The 20,251-nt window shown below is 36.1% G+C and overlaps 3 protein-coding genes and 1 long non-coding RNA gene across 7 annotated transcripts in view; 3 read left to right on the top strand and 1 right to left on the bottom strand.

Moving 5' to 3' along the window:
* LOC124302780 (elongation of very long chain fatty acids protein AAEL008004) overlaps positions 1 to 7,930 on the bottom strand; it is a 28,881-nt gene extending 20,951 nt beyond the window's left edge. The window contains exon 1 of one of the 3 annotated variants that reach the window (XM_046759338.1): positions 7,194 to 7,930. The gene's annotated coding sequence lies outside the window, so the exon portion shown is untranslated. The remainder of the gene's footprint in view (positions 1 to 7,193) is intronic. The other 2 variants (XM_046759336.1, XM_046759337.1) reach the window with 2 other exon arrangements.
* The window catches only part of LOC124302903 (uncharacterized), a 592,781-nt gene that overhangs the window by 410,516 nt on the left and 162,014 nt on the right, over positions 1 to 20,251 (top strand). The gene's annotated exons all lie outside the window — the stretch shown is intronic.
* LOC124302795 (uncharacterized) overlaps positions 1 to 20,251 on the top strand; it is a 126,233-nt gene that overhangs the window by 53,773 nt on the left and 52,209 nt on the right. The gene's annotated exons all lie outside the window — the stretch shown is intronic.
* Positions 108 to 20,251, top strand: part of LOC124302778 (elongation of very long chain fatty acids protein AAEL008004) — a 47,805-nt gene continuing 27,661 nt past the window's right edge. The window contains exon 1 of the mRNA XM_046759332.1: positions 108 to 256. The gene's annotated coding sequence lies outside the window, so the exon portion shown is untranslated. The remainder of the gene's footprint in view (positions 257 to 20,251) is intronic.

Consider the following 20,251-nt stretch of genomic DNA (forward strand, 5'->3'; position numbering starts at 1 on the left):
AGTACGAGGTATCAAAGACCTCGCTCCGAATCGGTGCGGCTAATATGGAGAGTGTGACACTTATTTTTTTTTTTTTTTTTACCGCACCGACATCATAATCAGAGGAATTCGTTTTACGACAAGGGCGAATAAAAGCTGAGCAATAAAATATTCTCCTCGAATCTCCCACTCTTTTCACGATTCACTTTATTCGCCAATCGGTCGAAAATCGATTTATACGATTCCAAGGATCGGGGATGAGAATTGCCGAAGAAAGGTGAGAAAAGTGAAATTAAAATTGACAAAAATTAGCGAATTCCTTGACCCGCTCACTTTTAAATTAATATATTTACCCAAAATGCCCTTAATCGAGTAAACGGACACTTTTTGGACGATTTTGAGATCTTTCGAACATTTTTAAGAAATTGATGCTTCGTTTGCTTTGCGTTTTTCTTACAATGCGGGAATAATTGTACAAAAATAAATAGCTGCAATCAAATTGGCAGAAAGTTTAACTCCTGTTTCATATACTTAACAATTATTTAATACGTAGTATATTTCGAGAAAATCGTACGTAACCTCAAAAATGTTGGTAGCCCTGACGAAACAACTGCCTCTGCTCGCGAATATTAGCGCATGCGCGTTAAACCGTTCGGTCGTTAGCGATTCGCTTTATAAATTAAACATGCGTGTAAAACTTTTACTCACAAATTTCATTTTTTTCATTTTACAGTCGCGTATTGTTTCTGTTTTCGATGACACTCGACGAGGTCTAGAATTTACAGATTATTACTCAAATTTGAAATCGAAATTTTCGCCAAGTTATTCATATCAATATATCCATAAAATATAAATTTCGATCAACGACTTTACAGGAATTCCAGAGAAGAATTAAAATCAAACTTTATTACTTACGATGCTGTGTAACTGTTTTGTAGTAGTTAAGGAGAAAAAAAACTATGGAGTTTAGTAATTCCCTGGCTCGTTGGGATTTTATTTTCTTATTAAAACAACAAAACTTGGTACTTGAAAATTTACCATGATATCGATTGAAGGAAAACATCGAGCAACGAGACCGGTTGTTCTAAATTTTATTTGTCTACGCGAACATCAAATCTGATTTCCAGCTCAGTCTCTCAACTGTATGACTCGAGTTTTCAAGATTCAGGATTCATTGCAGCTTTCATCGCGCAATGACGTTAAAAAAGAAGTTAGAAAAAAGAAGAACCGAAAACAAATCCTGTGAGATGCTCGTACGATTACAGCTAAGTGGCAGCATCTTTTTTTTTTAAACCTCTTATTAGGAAATAATGTACCGAGCGTGATGTAAGCACTAAATTTTTGCACGAGCATATCGCCCGCTGACCTTCCTAATCCCGGAAATTGCAGCACAGTGAGTCGACTGATACAGAAATACAAGGCATGCTTAAATTAATCGCAAGTCTGAGCATCGTGCGATTTATAACTGACGTGAGAGAGCAAGGAAATCGCGAGTGATGAGGCCCCAAAAAAATTGGGTCCGAATAAATAGCCTCAAGCGATCTAGGGGCGAATATTGTTGCGAATTGTAACCACGTTGTGAGATTACAAACAATTCCGGTATTGTGCAATTAAAGAGGAAAAACAAGAGTTGCCGATTATGCAGCAACGCTTTTATTTATTTACACTAGCCGCGAAAATATGTCGAAACAGTTTTGACGTAATTGATTTTAAAATTCTTTCATTTTTAATTACACATTTCACGCTCAGAGCCGGAATCGCGTCAAGGTTTATAATAATAGCGACAACAAATGACGCAATTTCACATGAAATGCGAGAGAAGTGATGAGAATCTGGAAACAGGTTGAGTTGTATTCCTTTCGTTGTTTGGTAGTTTTCGTCAATTTTTCACATGCCGTGCCTTGTGCGCAGAGCCTGTTTCTACAGTAGACTACAAATTATACATACTAAGCTCAGAATTATACAAAGCCGAATGTTGTCTCATGATATGGTAATAAAAATATCTTGAAAAACAGGAACCTTGCTTGTTATTACAATAATTGTAACCGCAATTATATTCACCTGGGAGGTCATCGAGCCGTAGAAATATGCCTTATTTTTCTTATACTTGGCATATTTTTATATCACATATACACATATACACACGTATTATTTGCATGCCTGATATTCCCGAGGTCGCATACATTAAAATTTGCAGCATTTTACGAATCAGTTGTCGTTGTTCCAACGAACTTAATTCCCTCACGTTTTTATTTTACCTTCCGTCTTTGTGCGATAAAAATAAATAAAATAAAAAACAAACAAAATAAATATTTCGCAACAATCGCGTCGGCGCGGCGCGCGTTCGATAATATGATAAATCGGAAAATCGGCTCGAACCTGCAATACGACGTAAATTCGCGATAAACGAGAAAGGTGAAGAAACACGTGAATGAAATTTCAAAATCGGGATGGCTAACGAGGGCGGAACAATATTTAGACGAATCGGTGCCGATGCCGATAAAAGCGGAGAGAAAGAGAGAAATATTTATATATATATATACATTTGTATATATATATATATGTATATAAAAAAATGTCTATACTCGTATATAATATTCTAGCTCACCGGTCTACTTATTTCAATTGCAATCCTTCGAGTAGAATATCATTACGTGCATTATACAGTATGCAAGAAAATTACTGAAAGCATTCCCGCGCGGATTTTTTTCAATCTTGAACGTGTTTTTTTATTTTTTTTTTCCATCTGCTTTTCCCCTCTCGAGACGCGTCGATATCGCCAAACGCGACGATCGCAATTTTCACGCTTTGAGAAGCGTCGCGAATTACGTCGTGCGCCTGTTGCGATTAAACTGACGTTTTATTTTTCACCTCGTTTTCTTCCTTCTTCTGCAGTATTTTCGCAACGTTCGCCCCGGGCATGCGAGAACGATGGAAAATCTTTCGGAACGTGGCGTTTTTTCCGCACATCGTGTAGATTTTTAAAGATTTGATTATAAATTTGCAAAAAAAATTAAAAATAGAAATAAAAAAAAAAAAAAAGAATAAAAAAATAAGAAAAAGATCAAGAGTTCTTTGACGAAAATCCCATCTTTTTGTTTCTTCTAACCTACCGGAAATTACATTTTTAATATCATAGTGGGAATGAACGCAAACTGTTATGATAAAAAATTGCGACAGAAAATGGGAATTTCAGGTACAACTGACTTTTTCCCTCAACTTGAGCGACGACAAAATGAAAAAAAGGGTATAATTCCAGTAATGATCTGCCTGATGAAGGGAAAAAAATTATTTCCACTCTAACGCGTTGGATAATTTAAGCAACTTCAAGGCCCGTGCGGAGCGGTTCGAGCCGATTTCGCATTTCGCGTATTCAACGCGTTGCACGCGTGTCAATGATTCTGAAACTTAACGCAAACGCATTTGAAAACGGCGAACGATAATTATTTCCACGTATTATACGTCCACGTATGTGTACAACTATACACAGCAATAATCTGCAACAATTACGCGGCAATATTCCACGAATGAAATCGCGCCGAGTCCGAGACGATGCGATTACAAAACGCTCTCGAATAAAATCTCCGATAACTTGTGTGATTTGAATGAATCACGATAAGCGATAATAATTGTTTCTTTATTTTTTTGAAGTAATTTATTTTTCGCGAAGAAATTGAAAAGTTTAGTTAAAAAGAAAAATAAAACAGCCGGTTTCTTCTCTCTAATCGTTGCGATAAATTGGTCTTCTGAATAAAACGAGCCGTGGAGTGAATCCGATCGGATGTACATCGGATTTTTTGCAATTTTTAAAGCACTTCGAACAAAGCATCGAGCTGTATAAAATATACGAAATAATCAATCGTTCCGTATTTTTTTTGAAACGGTCGATCTGAAAACAAAATTTTGTAAATTTCAGTACGTAGTTTTAATAGCGGAAATTTTTTTTGATAATATATTGTTTCATTCAAAACGTTTTTCAATTTCAGGTAAAAATACCGATTCATCTTTCAGGATAATAATTGATACTTTGATCGCACGAATTGATATCGTTTTGCGTGGTTAATGGAAGTGAAAAACAAAAACCGATTTCGAGAAATAACAATGGTCGATTAATCGAGTATGAAAAATGATCGATTTCGCACGATTGATCGTTAAAAAATAATCGATCATCTTTGATCGTTCTTGTTATTTACAATAATCGCAAGGATCGTTAAGGACGAGATTCTCGCGTCGAGCCGTGACTTACAATTTTTGCGAAACTCGTCGCATTTCTTAATTTCAATCCGTGAGGAACGGCGATCGAATGAATGTTACCCCACCGATCGAGTCTTTATCGTACCCGTAAATTTTTAACAGAAATATAACACTCTACACTTGTTGGGTAATAATTGAGTGACCGACGAAGCGGCGAGTTGATTTCGCTTACTTGAAAGGCAAATTCAAAACTCTTACTTCGCCGACGTATCGGTTTTGTGTGTTTGCTGTGCACATGCAGAAGCGTTGTAGCAGGCTTGATGAGTTTTTGCACCGCGTTCCAGTTCACCGCAACACGGCTCAGAATTATGTCAGTTACTTACAAATTTTCAACCGGCTCGTTGCTGCCTCGGTTGTTCTACTTATCCTTAAAACTGCTTGCTCGGCGGTAGCGATCGAAAAAATTAGCGACGTTCTTTCGAACGCCGGGTCAATATCCGAGCGAATCGCGCAGTTCGAGATTTTCTTTACTTGAAATTTTTCGATATTTATCAGGCATTCCTCTCAGGCAAGTTCGTCGATGTGAGTGATTTTTTTTTTTTTTTTTTTATTATCAAATATAAAAAAACATCTTTTATCGAGTTTTAGATTTTTTGGATAATGGGTTCGATTTTTACCGCCATCAAAAACACGAAAACCCAATTTTCGAATAAACAGCCTCAATCAGTTGGCTTTAAATTCTTCACAACGATTCTTCAAATTTTTTTCAATTTCAAAAATTGATAAGAAACGAATGAAACGTGAATTTGTATTTTCTAAATTCATATTCATATTCAATTTTTCTTTTCACTTTTCAATTACTCGTTTCGCTTGTAGCTTCTAAACCAAAAGCTTGCCCATTTTCATTTTGACCTCAAAATTTTCGTCTTTTGACAAAAAAATTATCGAGAAAAATTTGCAGCCAATCGATCGGGGCTGTTCATTCGAAAATTGTGTTTTTGCGTTCTTTGGAGCAGTAAAAATTAAACCCCTGGTCAAAAGTACGTAAAACTCGGTGAAGGAAATTGTTTTTTTTTTTTTTTATACACTAAACCATACTTAAAAAAGAAAGAAAAAAATATATATATATAAAAAAAAAAAAAGAATAGGGAACGCCTCGTACGTGTATTACAGGCGGATTGAAAAACCGCGAAATTGAAAAAGAAGAACATATCTTTTTTACATTCATATACGTACAGTGTAATATGAGCACGTGGACCGGAGACCTTGTGCTGATTAAATATTGTATACCCGCGGGTTTTCGAGTTGTGTAATATTTGCTTTTAAGACAGGTGTGACGTTTGCTCTTTCATTATACCTATATAATATCCTACGCCCCGTGTAGCCGCCTGATACGTATTATAATTTTACTATCTATTTATAAAGCTGATATATTCGATGGATTTCACGATCTTTCGATAATTATTCGGTGCTCGATCCGATTTATCCGTGAGAAAAAAAAAAAAGAAAGAAAATCACGCTGCGAACACGCTGAGCGAATTTTCTCAGGCATTAATCGTGCACGTCGGCGTTCAAATTGAAAGAAAAAATTGTCGCCGAACTGCAAGATCGCGGGTTTTGAAAAAGAAGGAATTTCGTATTTTCAAAGACGCGAAAAACTAATTTGTAGAACGTCAGAGTTTAGAAAATTTATAATACAGGAAATTCGTAACGAATCTAACCTTTCTATTTATTCACTTCTTTATATACCCAGACCCTAATATTTTTCAATTTTATAAATCAAATTTACGCTTCCATAAAAATTCGATATTGCGTCACTTCTGCTCTTACATTCTTTGAAATATTTTCACTCCCGCCTGCGCGTAATAACTTCCTCTGCGAAAAAATCTGTACAAAAATCGTTAAAAAATCGGTTATACTGTTTAAAAATTCGACACATGGATGATTAATTTTTCGCTAATAATCTCTCACGCTTTACGCGATAATAACCTTGCCCCCCAGACTCGTTCGAAAAGTGAACCGCGCACGTCGATTTTCAAGGATCATCGATCTTTAAACTAACTGCACACGGTGTGGGACGTCGTCTGGCGCCGATCTCCGATCGATTTGAATCCGATTTTTTTTTTCCACTTGTCTTGCGACCGTATTTTATACCCATATTGCACGACATGCGTGCAGCGGCCAATGTTTCCCAACAAATTCGACACGCGCACGCAAAAACAATCGATTCGTCAACGCGCGTATTTCACGTACCGTTAAGCCCGCACAATTGTTATAACAATTCAACTTTCGCCAAATTTTACAATATCTCCAATTAATTAACCATTATTCGGCTTATTTCTGTCTAACTGTACAATTCTTACAAAGTACAATCATTATTTTAGATTCTGGTCAATTTCTTTCCTCCCGATTTCGCATCGCGATCGGCTCGACCGATTTTCCTCATTTTATAAAATACACGATCCCGATTAGTTTCTTCGTCGCATTTTCTGTAACTTCACGAAGTAATAACTACGTTTATAATATTAGGATTATATGTTTTATATATATATATGTCTGTATTCGCGCTTTCTATCCCAGCTTCCGAGCCTCTGCGACATAGCACGGGGGCCTCCTTCATAATTCATAACCATATTGTATATATATATATATATATAAATAAATATACGTAAGTACGCGGCGAGCGTTCGCCCCCGAACTTGAAAACGCGATTAGAAAACTGGCGTTTATTACATCACATCGGATACTTGCCGGTTAATTTCTTCGTTACGATGGTTATTTTTTAATTTCTTATTTTCCGCCCCTCTGTCTGTCTTCTCGTCGTATAATCACCGGATATGTGATATAATTCAGGGTCGTTTCAGTCCCCGTAAAGAAATATTACGTAAACGCATATGTATGGATGCGTATCCGTGATTATAAGACGAGTTTAGTGCTTACGGCTATACACGTTTTAAGAATTTATATATATATACATATATACACAAGTGGGTAATTTTAGTGAATGAATTTCAGCTTACCGTTTCGCGTCTACTCGTTAAGGCCGAAACGTTATCACCACACTCAACACTGTGTCTTTCTTCTTTTTTGTATTTTTATTCTGATTTTTGTTTGCTTTTAGTCTTTCTTACTCTTCGTTTTTACCGGAAACCAGGTTATTATTTATTTGATTATTTATTTCTCCGTGTACGAAACGTACACAAAGTATTCTCGCCCCTTCGATCTACGCGATCAGTCGACGGATATATTTGACTTGGGTGAAGAATCGGAGCTTTTTTAAATCCTGCATCAATGAAGGAATCGATTTATATGTTTCACTTTGCTGCGAGGTTCTATCGGAGGAATAGGAACCGTCTATCTATCCCTCGTTATTCACTTTGAAACCGCACCTCTCGACTTTTCCCGTATTGTCTGAAAAACGTCAGCAGCTAAAGCTTGCAGCTTGTAGGATACACGAATTTCACCAGTTAATTATCGCGCCCTCCGCAGCAGACGACCGGAAAATCAATCGGCGACAGACGCCAATTTGTGGAAACAATATCTCTCGTCGTCGATAACCGAAGAAGAATAATAAAGAAGGAAATGAAAATGTGAAGGAAAATAATAACCGGTATATCGTAAATCGAATCAATTGCAAAACCGGCGATGTTTGCGACTGCAGCGGCGACGTCGTATCCGTACAATGTGTAACTCGTATGACACAATTTTACAGACACGCGGGTCCGGTGAGCTGATGCTGGTGGAATGGTCGGGGGGCCTCAGGCCCAACGGCTTAAGTATTGGCTATCCAAGAAGGGGTACGTTGGGTCAGACCGATCGGTTGCAGGTGGGGGTTGAATTTGCGGGGGCTATACCTCGGCGGAAATCAAGGTCTTCCAGAGAGTAGCCGACGAGAAATGTGCGCGCAAAGGAAACGGCGCGTGCGCAATTTTAATGAAGAAACCGAACGCGATTCGCGCGCTCGACTCTTTTCTGAAAATCATACACGGCGCGACTGTGATCTGCCTGGAAATTTCATTGCGGTTGAGTATATTATTTATTTTTGGATTTGTGCGTCGACGTGTTTTTCACGCCGACAAGCGAATGAGCTTTATTTGCTCTGCGGGGCCGGGGTTGAAGTTACGAATTATTATTTATTGTTTCGCGGGGAAACTTGACGGAAAGAAATCAAACTTTGAACTAACGACAAAGTTTCGAACGGTTGGAAAGTTGACGGTTCAAGGTGCCGAAAAGTAAAGTTACGAAATATGAAGTTTCGATGGGGTGAAATTTCGAAAATTGAAACTTGTATCGCACAGCGTAGTTTAATCGATGAGTGGATGTGGAAAATCGGAAAACCTGAATGACGGAACGATCCCGATTCCGAACGCGGAAATATAGAACACTTCAAAACAAAGGAAAGATCGAAGCGGTGGAATTTCAACTCACCAGAAGTTCACAGAACCGAAAATCTTTGATGTTTCAGATTTTTTAATTTTCTCATTTTCGCACTTTCGGAACTTTGTCCTTTCGAAAATTTGAGCTTCGGGTTTCAGATCGTTCGAAACTTTGATGTTTCGTCAAAGTTTGATTTCTTTTCTTCAAGTTTCGCCATCAAATAATTCGGAATTCGGCGCTTTGGGAACTTTTCAAATTCGGAATTTCAACTCCGTCCCGAATTGCGGGCGAATAAAATACAAAAACATGACGATTATTGTGTCGGGCTTCGTGTTTTCAATTTTATACATAGCTTTTTTCTTCTCATAAACTCTTTTTACTTCTTCTGCTTATTCATCTTTTTTTCTATCCTTTGTTTTTCATTTAATTCCGTTTTTTCCTAACGCTATAACTAGCTACACCTTTACCCCCCCCCCCCCCCCCGCCATTTGTTGTTGTTTTATTCCTCTCTGACGTATGAATATGTCTTCAAACATGTTATACCTGTATACCGTGCACAAGCGAGTGTAATAAATATTTTACGCATCTTTATAAAGAATTGCGAAACATTTTGGCCGTCGTCGAGAATCTGTCGTTGGACAGAACGACGTGACGTTGCAAAAGTGATTTAATTTTCGAGTTCACTTCTTCTTTCAATTCTTCAACGTTCAACTATTCCTTTCAGCGAAATTATATTTCGCACGTTATAAGATTTCCCGATGAAAAGTATCTTCTTTTCAGCCTTAAAAAAACGCATATTACGCAGAAACATGATCGGTGAAAAAAACTTTGAATATTGATAGAACCTTGAGGTTTCGCGCTATCGAATTGCATAGGTGAAAAATATTTTCCATACACCGATAAAACAAAAACAAAGCCCACGACAAGCGATAATTTGAACCAAACTTTTTACTTTCCCTTTTACATTTTTTTTACGTCCACTTTTTTTCCCCTCTAGCCCGACTCTTGTCAATTTGTCAAATTTTTTTTTTTTCTCCCCTTCGTTCCTCGTCACTTTCCTTCCGCGGGCAAACCTTGTGTCCCGGAATTTACGGGCCTTTTTTTCTTAATTTTTTTTTTTTTTTCCTCTTCTCCTTTACTCACCGGACCGCGCGGCTCGAGTTGACGGTCAAATATTCTACACGTCCGAGAAATGATTCGACGAAAGGCTAGCGAGAGTGATATTGTAATAACCGATGGGTGCGTGTAATACGTAATACTTGGCCGCAATAATGTTATAGAGGCATGGCGTATACGAATGACCTTGAGAAATTGTTCAGTGATCGTTGGCAATTCGTAATATATGTTGTACGACATACGCAACCGTATTTAAAATATGAGGTTCGAAATAAATTCGCGGTTGCAACGTAATTTTTTACCCCACCGACTTGTTTACGTTTATTCGTTTACTTGCAATTCACTCGGATTCGCTTCGCTATCTTGTTTGCATGGGAAATAGTCGTTTTTCCCATAGACTTCGATTTCAGGTTGCACACGAGCATGTGAATTTACACCCATTGGCATACAATATTTATATTATATATCGCAACTGCATCTTAACCTACTGCTGAGGTACCTTCACGCCTATAAATTACGGCTGTGTAATATAAATATGTATGTAGATATGTACGCATACATGTAAAACATATGGGATTTATGCGGAGAGAAGACGAATAAGTAATTACAAATGTATGCCGTTGCTGGTGAAGGCCTCGATATTTTCAATAACGATTATGATTTAATAATCAGATCGATAAACTTGTACAGATGAGTGATGCAAAAACTGTACGACAACCTAGTATTTTCTAGGTGTAGATAATCGGACGAATGCGGTGAAACGCGATGAAACGAAATTTTTTTAAGCAGCCTAATTATTTTAGGCGTCGATATATCGGTCAGTAAAAATGAAAAACGTAGGTACAGACCGGGACAATATGTTGAAACTTGAAAATGAAACGCGCATGCGCGAGTTTTATCGGCTGTTCGCGCAGGCTGGCCAATCCGAGTTTTCAGCTGTCGAACTCTTTCTGCCGGCGATGCGGTTGATACGAATTTTCGAGGTTAGAATCTCAAATAATCGAGGCAGCGACTCGGAAAGGTTTCGGAAGCGTTTGTTGTCGGGTCGGAAAGTTGATTCTTCGAAGAACGCTCGGAATTCAATGCTTACGCTCTTTGAAAATTCAAACGTAGACATTTTGCGTAGGTTGGCGCGCCTGCGTCGCGGACAAAAATATCGCTGCGGAAAGATTTGGCCGACCAATGAGATTTAATTATTTGGCGCATGCGCCGTTGATTTTCATGCTTCATGAGATTGTCCCGATATCTACTAAGTAGGAGTTCTTATTTTATAACCGATCGTCGCGGGTTACTGAACTATGAAACATTAAAAAATCAGAACGAATGTTAAAATTTTATTCGCGTAATTTGCAGAAGTAGTCAAAATAATCGTGAGGAATAACTGTGAAAATGTATATGAAATTTTACCGCCTTTCAAATTAACAGTGCCAAGGTCCAAGCTTGTTGTAAATCTACTGTATTTTTATTTTATTTCTAGACATTTAACGGAAATTTGTTTTTTCACCGGATATTCCTCCTGTTAGGAAAAAATTCATCAAGCAATCAATTATTCAAACGTGTAAGCTCCTTTTGATTTTACGAGCGTTCAAGTTTTATTGCTGTTGTTATACCGATCATTTTTATCAAGTTCAATCGACACGCAAGTCGGTGATCTTGCGACTCGCGCTCTTTCTACTTGTATACGTGTATCGTCATATTTACAATAATGTCTGTGTGTATTTGCGAAATGGCAACAGATTCAGATATACAGGTACTTTCGAGGTAGTTACGTCGTCGAGACTTCTTTAAAACTCTAATTTATATGCATCCGAACAGAACATCTTTTTTGGGCGCGATCAAAAAAAAAAAAAAACAGAACTATTAAACGGAAAGGTTAAAATTTGAATTCGTACAATTTGCCGAAGACAAAAAAAAAAAAAAAAAAATTGTAAACATTGCTTACTTGTGGAAAAGTTGTCTATTGAAAAGAAAAAGACGACGAATCGCTGGAGAATATTAGTTTGATGAAATTTCAATATCGCGTTTCGAGTAATAATCGTGGGGGGGGGGGGGGGGGGGGGGGGGGAGGGATCCGTGTCCCATTTCTAATTTAATATAAAACAAAATAATAATAAATAATAAGGAAAAAATAAAAAATTTTTTCAATATCGTGCAAAATACAAGAAATAGCGAATCGCTTGAGACTGAGCGGCGGAGCCGTTAAAACACGAAGGTACGAGCTGGTAGCGCGCGTGTTGAACTAACGGCTGACCAGTTTCACTTGAAATTTGGGCGTCCGAAACGAGGAGCCGAGAGCCGTTGGGATGATTAATTCTAAGCCGCGTGTACGGAGGCAGAGACGCGAGACGATATCTTTCACAAGGGTCGCGCGACGGAGACGGAAAGCGGCAAGGGTCGTTGGCGGGGGGGAAGGGAGGGAGAGGAGAGGGAGGAGGCGGAGGAGGAGGAGGAAGAGACGAAGGAACGGAGTTGCGCGCATGCGCGCGCGCGCGACAATCGAGCGGGGTGTACAACTACCTGCGGCAACGAAAAGAAGATAGAGCGAGAATACGGGCGAACGTAGAGACGGACAGAATTAATATATACATCGAAATTTCCCATTCACTCGACCGGCTCTCAAATATTGTTATACGCTGCTATAACGGGCGTGAAAGAATTTTTTCGAGGCCGATCCGAGACATCGTGCAGCCGCGAATTACCCAACTCGCGCAATATTGCGAAGCTGTGCGCATGCGCGCTCGATCGTCAGCGTTGATTAGACCCGCGCAGTTTCAAGAGCTGTTTCGTCGCACGTACCAACCGATTGGCACAGCCTGCAGCACAGCGGTTGAAGGGAGTCGAAGGGAGGGATCGAACGATCTTTGGACCCGAAAACGAGCGTTGCCTCATCTCTCCGGTCTGGTCAAATATTGTTAGTATACACAGAATTTTGCGACTCATCGCCTTGTCGATGATCCCGCATAACTTCGCGTCTCCGGGGTCGAAGCGGAGACGAAATTTAGAGAAAAGAAATACGGCGGGAGAGGTCGTTGCCGGATTTAGGATCGCAAAAAATTTGGTTAAACGAAAACGTGATTAGAGTTTGAAAAGTCTCGGCCGAGTCAGGCTTCGAGTTAAATGCAAAATGCAAAACCTCGTGGTACTGCAGGATAATAATCTTTGAAAAAACTTGATTTTTAACAAGTCGTATCAATAAAGTCCGAGGAATTTCTTTTACTCACTCTAAAATTTATATCGCTCGGTCGATTCCGATGAACATTATGTAGCTATTATCTTATCCGTACCGTAAATGAATTCTCCGCAACTGATAATCGGAATTTTAGATTTTGTGTGATAGGAACGTTGCACTCTTTGCAGAATCACGTGTAAGTTTCATCGTGCAAATATTAAAACAACCCTGTATAAAATATCAACTTTATCCAACCAATATTTCGACTGACTGGAAAAAAAATGTATATAGTATTATACTTTAGAGAATTTCATTTGTGAGTAAAATAAATTATTTATCGGTCAACAATCATTATTTACAACAATGCGTGATTTCTGTGGTACATTACGAGCCGTACAACGAAGATGAGCATCGAATCCGTTTGCACTTTTTTCGGATCCAAAGAACTCCGTCAACTTTTTTACTCGCGATGATTTGTAATTTGTATATTATTACTTACCGTTGTGTTTTTTTTTTTTTTTTTTTTTAAACCGCAATTGGAACTGTATACGAATTACAGAACGATATTAATACACGTTCCAGAATGTCATTCCATGTCAACCTTGACATTCTAAACAAGTTTTGAAATGAAACGTTCCGTTTTACACATTTTGCTAGAAACTTGAGAATGTAAAGAAAAAAAAAACAACATAAATTGCCAACTCTTGGAGAGAAAATTTCGAGACGAATCGTAGTCTAGCTTTACAGACTGTGTCGTCAAATTTCTTCATCGGGTTGTTCCCATTTATTTTTTCTACATTTCAATCCTCATGAAATTGTATGATAAATTGAGCAAAGAGGTATTGCAACGTACATACGTTAGAAGGATCAATTATCAATGGCTTAAAGACGCGCAGAATGTTCGTTGTGAAAGAGCGAATATTATGAAAGGCGTGTGTATACCGCATATAATACATTATACCTGCATACATGTATAATGTAAAAACGTAAAACATACGTCTACACATGTTTATAATTTTATTTCTTTTTTGTCCGCAAATACTCGTTGCCAATACTCGCCAAAGATATAAATTTTGAAACGGGATTCTCCTAGCAATTGGAGAGAATTTTAAACGTCTTCTTCCAATCCAACCATCTACAATATAACTGCCTATACGCCTGAGGTGAGATGAAATAATTTACACCGAGTTAAAATATATAAATTCCTTTTTTAATCAACGCGAAATTATTCACTTATATATACAATTCACTTCTTTAGATCCTAACGATTTTCCGAATTAAGGGGGTATTCTAGTGTAGAGGCATGAATTTGAGGTGTTTTTTGAAGTGCTATAAACAAAAAACAAAAAATATTTTTACCATCCATTTTTTTATCAGGCGTTTATTATTATTTCACGATTACAAAAAAAAAAAAAACAAGTCAAAAAATACAAAATTGAAAGTGCTATGAGTTGTTGAAGTTGGGGGTACAAAAAAAATGGCGCGCCAATGTTGTCACGATTGCAAGCATTTTCAAAATCAGAAAAAAAAAAAGATTATTAATCTACATAAATGCAGCTATCGTACTAACTAAAAAAAAGTCGAAAAAAATTTTTTTTTTGCCGAATTACGGCTGTCCGAAAAAATAATACGTTTTTTTTTACTTTTTTGGACGTTTCTGAATTTTTTAAAAATAGTAAAAATTATCATTTCGTTATAATAATAGTTCGTGCGATAGAGACATGTATTGAGAAGATTCTCACCAAATTTCAAGTAAATCGGTTCAATAGAACTTGAGAAATCATGTCAACCGTTTTGAAAAATGTAGTTTTGAGAAAAACGCGTTTAAAGTTTCGAGTAAAATTCGTTCCAGCCGAGCCAGTATTGAAGACGTGTCACTAAAATAGCTATATCTCTGAAAATAATTGAAATTTTGACTTGTCCTTTTAAGGACACATTCTTGAAAGGTTAAGCTTTGAAAATATAAAAAAAAAAAAAAAACGATTTTTTCAAATTTCTACACTAGAATACCCCCTTAAGTATCGGACGGTGATGTCGAAGATTTATGGATGATAAATCCTCAACTCCTCAAGTCACAAGATAATTAGCATTCCGCATGTACGTTATAATGTATAAATTACTTGATTTTTTTTTTTTTTTTTCCTTCTCCCCTCTTATTTTACACCATATTACGCGTACTATTCCTTCGCGTGTATCAAAGGGATGACTCAGAGAGTTGACGAAGTCGGAACTACGATGAGTTGTCAGATTTTTTTCTTTTTTCCCCTATTCTATACGATCTAGTCGATTTTCTCTCTCTCTCTGTCTCTCTCTCTCTCTCTCTCTCTCTCTCTCTCTCTCTCTCTCTCTCTCTCTCTCTCTCTCTCTCTCTCTCTCTCTCTCTCTCTCTCTCTCTCTCTCTCTCTCTCTCTCTCTCTCTCTCTCTCTCTCTCTGTCTTTAGTTACAAGCAGTAACGATCGACAGGCTTAATGTTGGTGCTATTCTGTAAAAACCACTGTTCATTTAGTAACTTCAGAATCACACGACGATTACAATATATCCGTAACGGGTTTCCGTAATTTGAGATATAAAAAAAAAAAAAAAAAATAAGAAAATAAAATCTTTTTTCTCCTTTCTTTACACGGCTAAATTGGCTTCTACGACGAAAAAGCGTCTAATCAGGATTGTCCGCGGTTTGCGATCATCGACAATCGTTATGTCATCCGTCATTTTTGGACCCTCGTCAGTATGTGCTTAGGAGATAATATTTTCCAGACTTGATTTTAGTTAGCGTCGTATATGTATAGTCAACGTTTCGTACCTTCGGTCACGCGGCTAGATCCGGCTTCAATTTCTCTCTCTCTCTCTCTCTCTCTCTCTCTCTCTCTCTCTCTCGCTCTCTTTTTTTTTCTCGTCTTCCAACCGAGCATCACCGAAAACCTTCAAGGACGTTGAAACGGCCAGTCGCTGGGATAATTCCTACACCTATAAATGTTTTTACCTGCAAAGAATATAAGAGAGCAATCACGTCCGAATTCGCAGCTCTGTACTTACCCGTTAAAATTAGCGACAATACCCTAACATCTTTGCGAATTAGGATCGTATTTCTTCATGCCGGAGCGTAAATGCCTGCTCTAATTACGCTTGCGTCATTCGGTATTCATTTTTTATTCACCATTTTGTTTGTTTTTTTTTTTTTTTTTTTTTTTTTCTCGAGACACACTTACTTTTACGACATTCAAGAAATGTCACACCGCCGATCCGTAAATTTATCGTAACTATTGCCATCGTTATTATTATATAATATTATTATTAACTACCTGAATTTATATTTCTATATTTGTAAAAAAAAAAAAAAAAAAAAGTTCGCACACTCAATGTTTGTGCTCGTTCATATTCTCTATTCTTTTTTTCTTTACTTCTCGTTCCGCAGTACCGTCGTATAATTACTTATACGTAAGTGCATGTTTTTATTTTCATTAGTACGTGTAATATTTAAGTTTTGTAATTCTTACGTAGAGATAATTTTTTTTTTTTTTTTTTTTGCATCAAGATCAAATAAATTAATAGCAATAGTTCGAATCTACATCTATGTATAGTATAATAAGTATACGATTATCGTTTTTCAGAAAGTTGTTGCGGAGACGAAAAAGAACGAAAAAAAAAAAAAAAAAAAAAAAAAAATAAAATGATAATAAACAAATAAATACATATCGTTAGGTCCAATGACTTTGCCTCTCGCCTTGTTTATTCTTTGAGCATTTCGTACCCTTCACACCGTCCGCATGTATGCGGTGTGTAAGACCACAGCATAATAAAGGCAATAATTCTTACAGAGAGATAAACGAACGATTCATATCTTAAGGTTTCCACATTTTTTCCCCTTCTTTTCTTTTTCCTACTTTTTCATTAGTCGAATTATGAAATACGCGCGGCCACCTGTTAATACCTTACCATATATAATTCGAGTTTTATCCAGGTCATATTCCCTACCAACGATCCGCCGATTCGATGCACATACATACGTAAAATATGTAAGAGGCATGTGTATAAACTGCATTGTACATCTTTGTCGCAAATTATAGTACATGTATATGCAAAGTATATATACGAGAGCCTTCGGATTGCGCACGGTGTACAATAATATTCCTTTCTCTTTCGCAATTGTGTGTGTGTGTGTGTGTGTGTGTTTTTTTTTTTTATTCTTTCATTTATTCATTTTGTTCGTCTTATTCTGTATTCTCGCATTTTTATTTTATTTCTTTATTTTTTTCGTAATTCCATTCACAAGCATTCTCGTCATCATCGTCATCATCATCGTCATCGTCGTCGTTACGGTAATAAATTATTTTCAGAATAATTCGGAGAATGAATTAAGAACAAGACTTGATGAATTCATAATCTAATTCATTCATACAATTACAGATCTGTCATTGTGTATAAAAAATGACACTTTGTTTTTGATACTTTCTCCCACTTCGCGAAACCATAGTTTATAACATAGTGGGAGATCAAAGAAAAAAAACTTATTATCGAGGCAGTCTAATATATATGTATATATATTATATATACATACATGTATAGGTACAAAGCTTATTCACATATTCTTACAAAACGATGCATCCAACCCAGCATAATTTTAACGGTCAGAATGACCTGAATGATTTTATTTTCCAATTATGTACTATTCTGATTTTTTTTTTTTCCTTTCACTTTTTGACTTTCAGTTTCTTCTATGGGTATAATAATAATAATAATAATAATAATAATAATAATAGACCGTCCTCTACGTAATATTATTATACACATATATTTTTGAGAATATGTGTGTAGTACCTATACAGTTCACCATAAAATATCTATTACCAATGTTATCAATATATATATATATATATATAATACATAAATCGTTAATGTGAAATTTCTCAAAATTTTTGTAATCGTCGTAAAATTTACATATTATACAAGGTGATATGTCAATAATATTGGTAATAGATGTTTCATGATAAACTGCATATATATTAGAGTGTTTCAAAAAAACCGACTATTTTTTTTTTTTTTTCGAACAATATTGAAAAATCTTCCGAGTGTCCCTCAAAAATGACCTCGGTAAAATATGAGCTCTTAATATTGATATTTAGAGGAAGCGATTCTTAATTTTCTATTTCCCATTTAAATAACATGGGAAATTTTTTTTTTTAAATTTAGAATTTTATTACTCGAAAACGAATGAGTGTGAAGATATAACCAAAAAATGTTCTTGTAGGAAATTTTACGCTCTACAAAAAAGATCTGAATAAAGATTTGCGTAAGGTAAGTCGTTTCGGAGTTATCAGGCCTCAAACATCGAACCGTTTGAAACAATGATGTTATTAATTTATAAATGCTACAAAACTGACTCATATCACTTAAATACACAATATTATTGATTTTAAAATTAAAACTATAGACTTCCAATGAAATGTCAATTAACAAATTTCATTAATCAACGATATGAGTCAGTTTTGTAGCATTTATAAATTAATAACATCATTGTTTCAAACGGTTCGATGTTTGAGGCCTGATAACTCCGAAACGACTTACCTTACGCAAATCTTTATTCAGATCTTTTTTGTAGAGCGTAAAATTTCCTACAAGAATACGTTTTGTTTATATCTTCACACTGATTCGTTTTCGAGCAATTAAATTCTAAATTTAAAAAAAAAAATTTTCCATGTCATTTAAATGGGAAATAGAAAATTGAGAATCGCCACCTCTAAATATCAATATTATGAGCTCATATTTTACCGAGGTCATTTTTGAGGGACACTCGGGAGATTTTCCAATGTTCTTCGAAAAAAAAAATCGTCGGTTTTTTTGTAACACTCTAATATATATATTTATATATATTATATATATATTTATATATATTATATATATATAAATAAATGTATCAAATGTTTAGGTATACTTACGTGCGCAATATGTGGAAGATATCGATTTGCTAAATTTGGGGAGAACGTTCTAATCTTGTTACTTAGAATACAGGTTATAAAATTACGATTCTTTCAAAATATTACCGTTAAAAGTAACAAATGAAAAGAAAAAAAAAAAGAAAGAAAAAACGATAAAAAAAAAAAAAAAACAATTTAATAGCGTTTAATTTGCGTTGCCGTAACATTTATTTACGTTATCCATATCGTTATAACGGGGCTTCGAACTTCCACGTTTATAAGTGTAGATGACTTATCCGATTTGGAATTTCAATGTTTTTTTTTTTTTTTTATTTTGTTTACCAACTTTTTTCGATTCAGTTTTTACACATTATCCGTGACTGATGCGTGTCTGGATCCGGTTTTCGTACACACCGGCCTACCAATACCAGAACTTTTCCCTAAACCGATCGGCAAGGTTGTTATCCGCAGCGTTCCTACGCTAGCCTGCAAACCGATTATGCGTAGGTGCGTCTGCATGTTTTCTTTTTTTTTCCATTTTAACTTGTAAAATAAAAAAAAAAAAAAAAAAAAAAAAAAAAAAAACAATTTGTTCAACGAAGAAACAAATTGACGAACGAACTAACAGAATTTCATCAGCATAGAACTCGAATGCTTTGACCGAAAGAACAGGTGTGGAAGAATATTACCTACTTCTTCTCTCTTATTTCTGTTAAACGTTGTTGTATAGAAATTAATATTCCACGTTTGCTCGTGTATAAATAATAATATAAAAATTTTCCCAAGCGATAAATAAAAAGTCCCCCGTTCCCCCCACGATGTGAATTCATTGATTTTTTACACTTCTTTTAGATCAATGCAGGCACAGACGAATAGTGGACTGGAATATTCCACCTTGAAATACCGGTATAATAGTTGCGTAGCCAACCCACGATATTTAATATGTCCATATGGTCGGTAAAAATAAGACTATTAGTTTGAAAATTTTCACTTCCTGATTGTGGTAATATATGTTTGTTGTTTATTCATTGTTCGTTTTACGCTCGGAACGAATCGAGGCGTTTGAAGAAATACGCGGAATGATCTTTGGAATTGTTATTGTTCGACCGATTAAAATTGAAATAATTTATCGTGTGATAAATGTAGAAAAAATCGTCGTAACGCGTGCGGTTTTATGAATAGTTGATAGTAATTTTATCTTTTTTTTTTTTTTTTTCACTTTTCTTGTGTCTTTTATCATTTTTCATTTTTTGCTTCAGCAAGAAATTCTTCTATCATTCTCGCGCATGACGACGAGTGGTATTCTTCATTTTTACATCGCTTCGTAAGCGTAAAAAAATTACGTACGTAATATCAGTTATTGCATAAAATAATTACGAATATTCGCCATTGTCGCGAAATGCGGTAAATTATTTATTGCATCGACTACCGTCTTGTTATATTTCTGTTTTTACGCGAACGACGATTTATCCGTATATAATTTTACGTTTGACGATGATGCCT

This window comes from Neodiprion virginianus, chromosome 4 (assembly GCF_021901495.1).
Source record: "Neodiprion virginianus isolate iyNeoVirg1 chromosome 4, iyNeoVirg1.1, whole genome shotgun sequence".
NCBI lineage: Eukaryota > Metazoa > Arthropoda > Insecta > Hymenoptera > Diprionidae > Neodiprion > Neodiprion virginianus.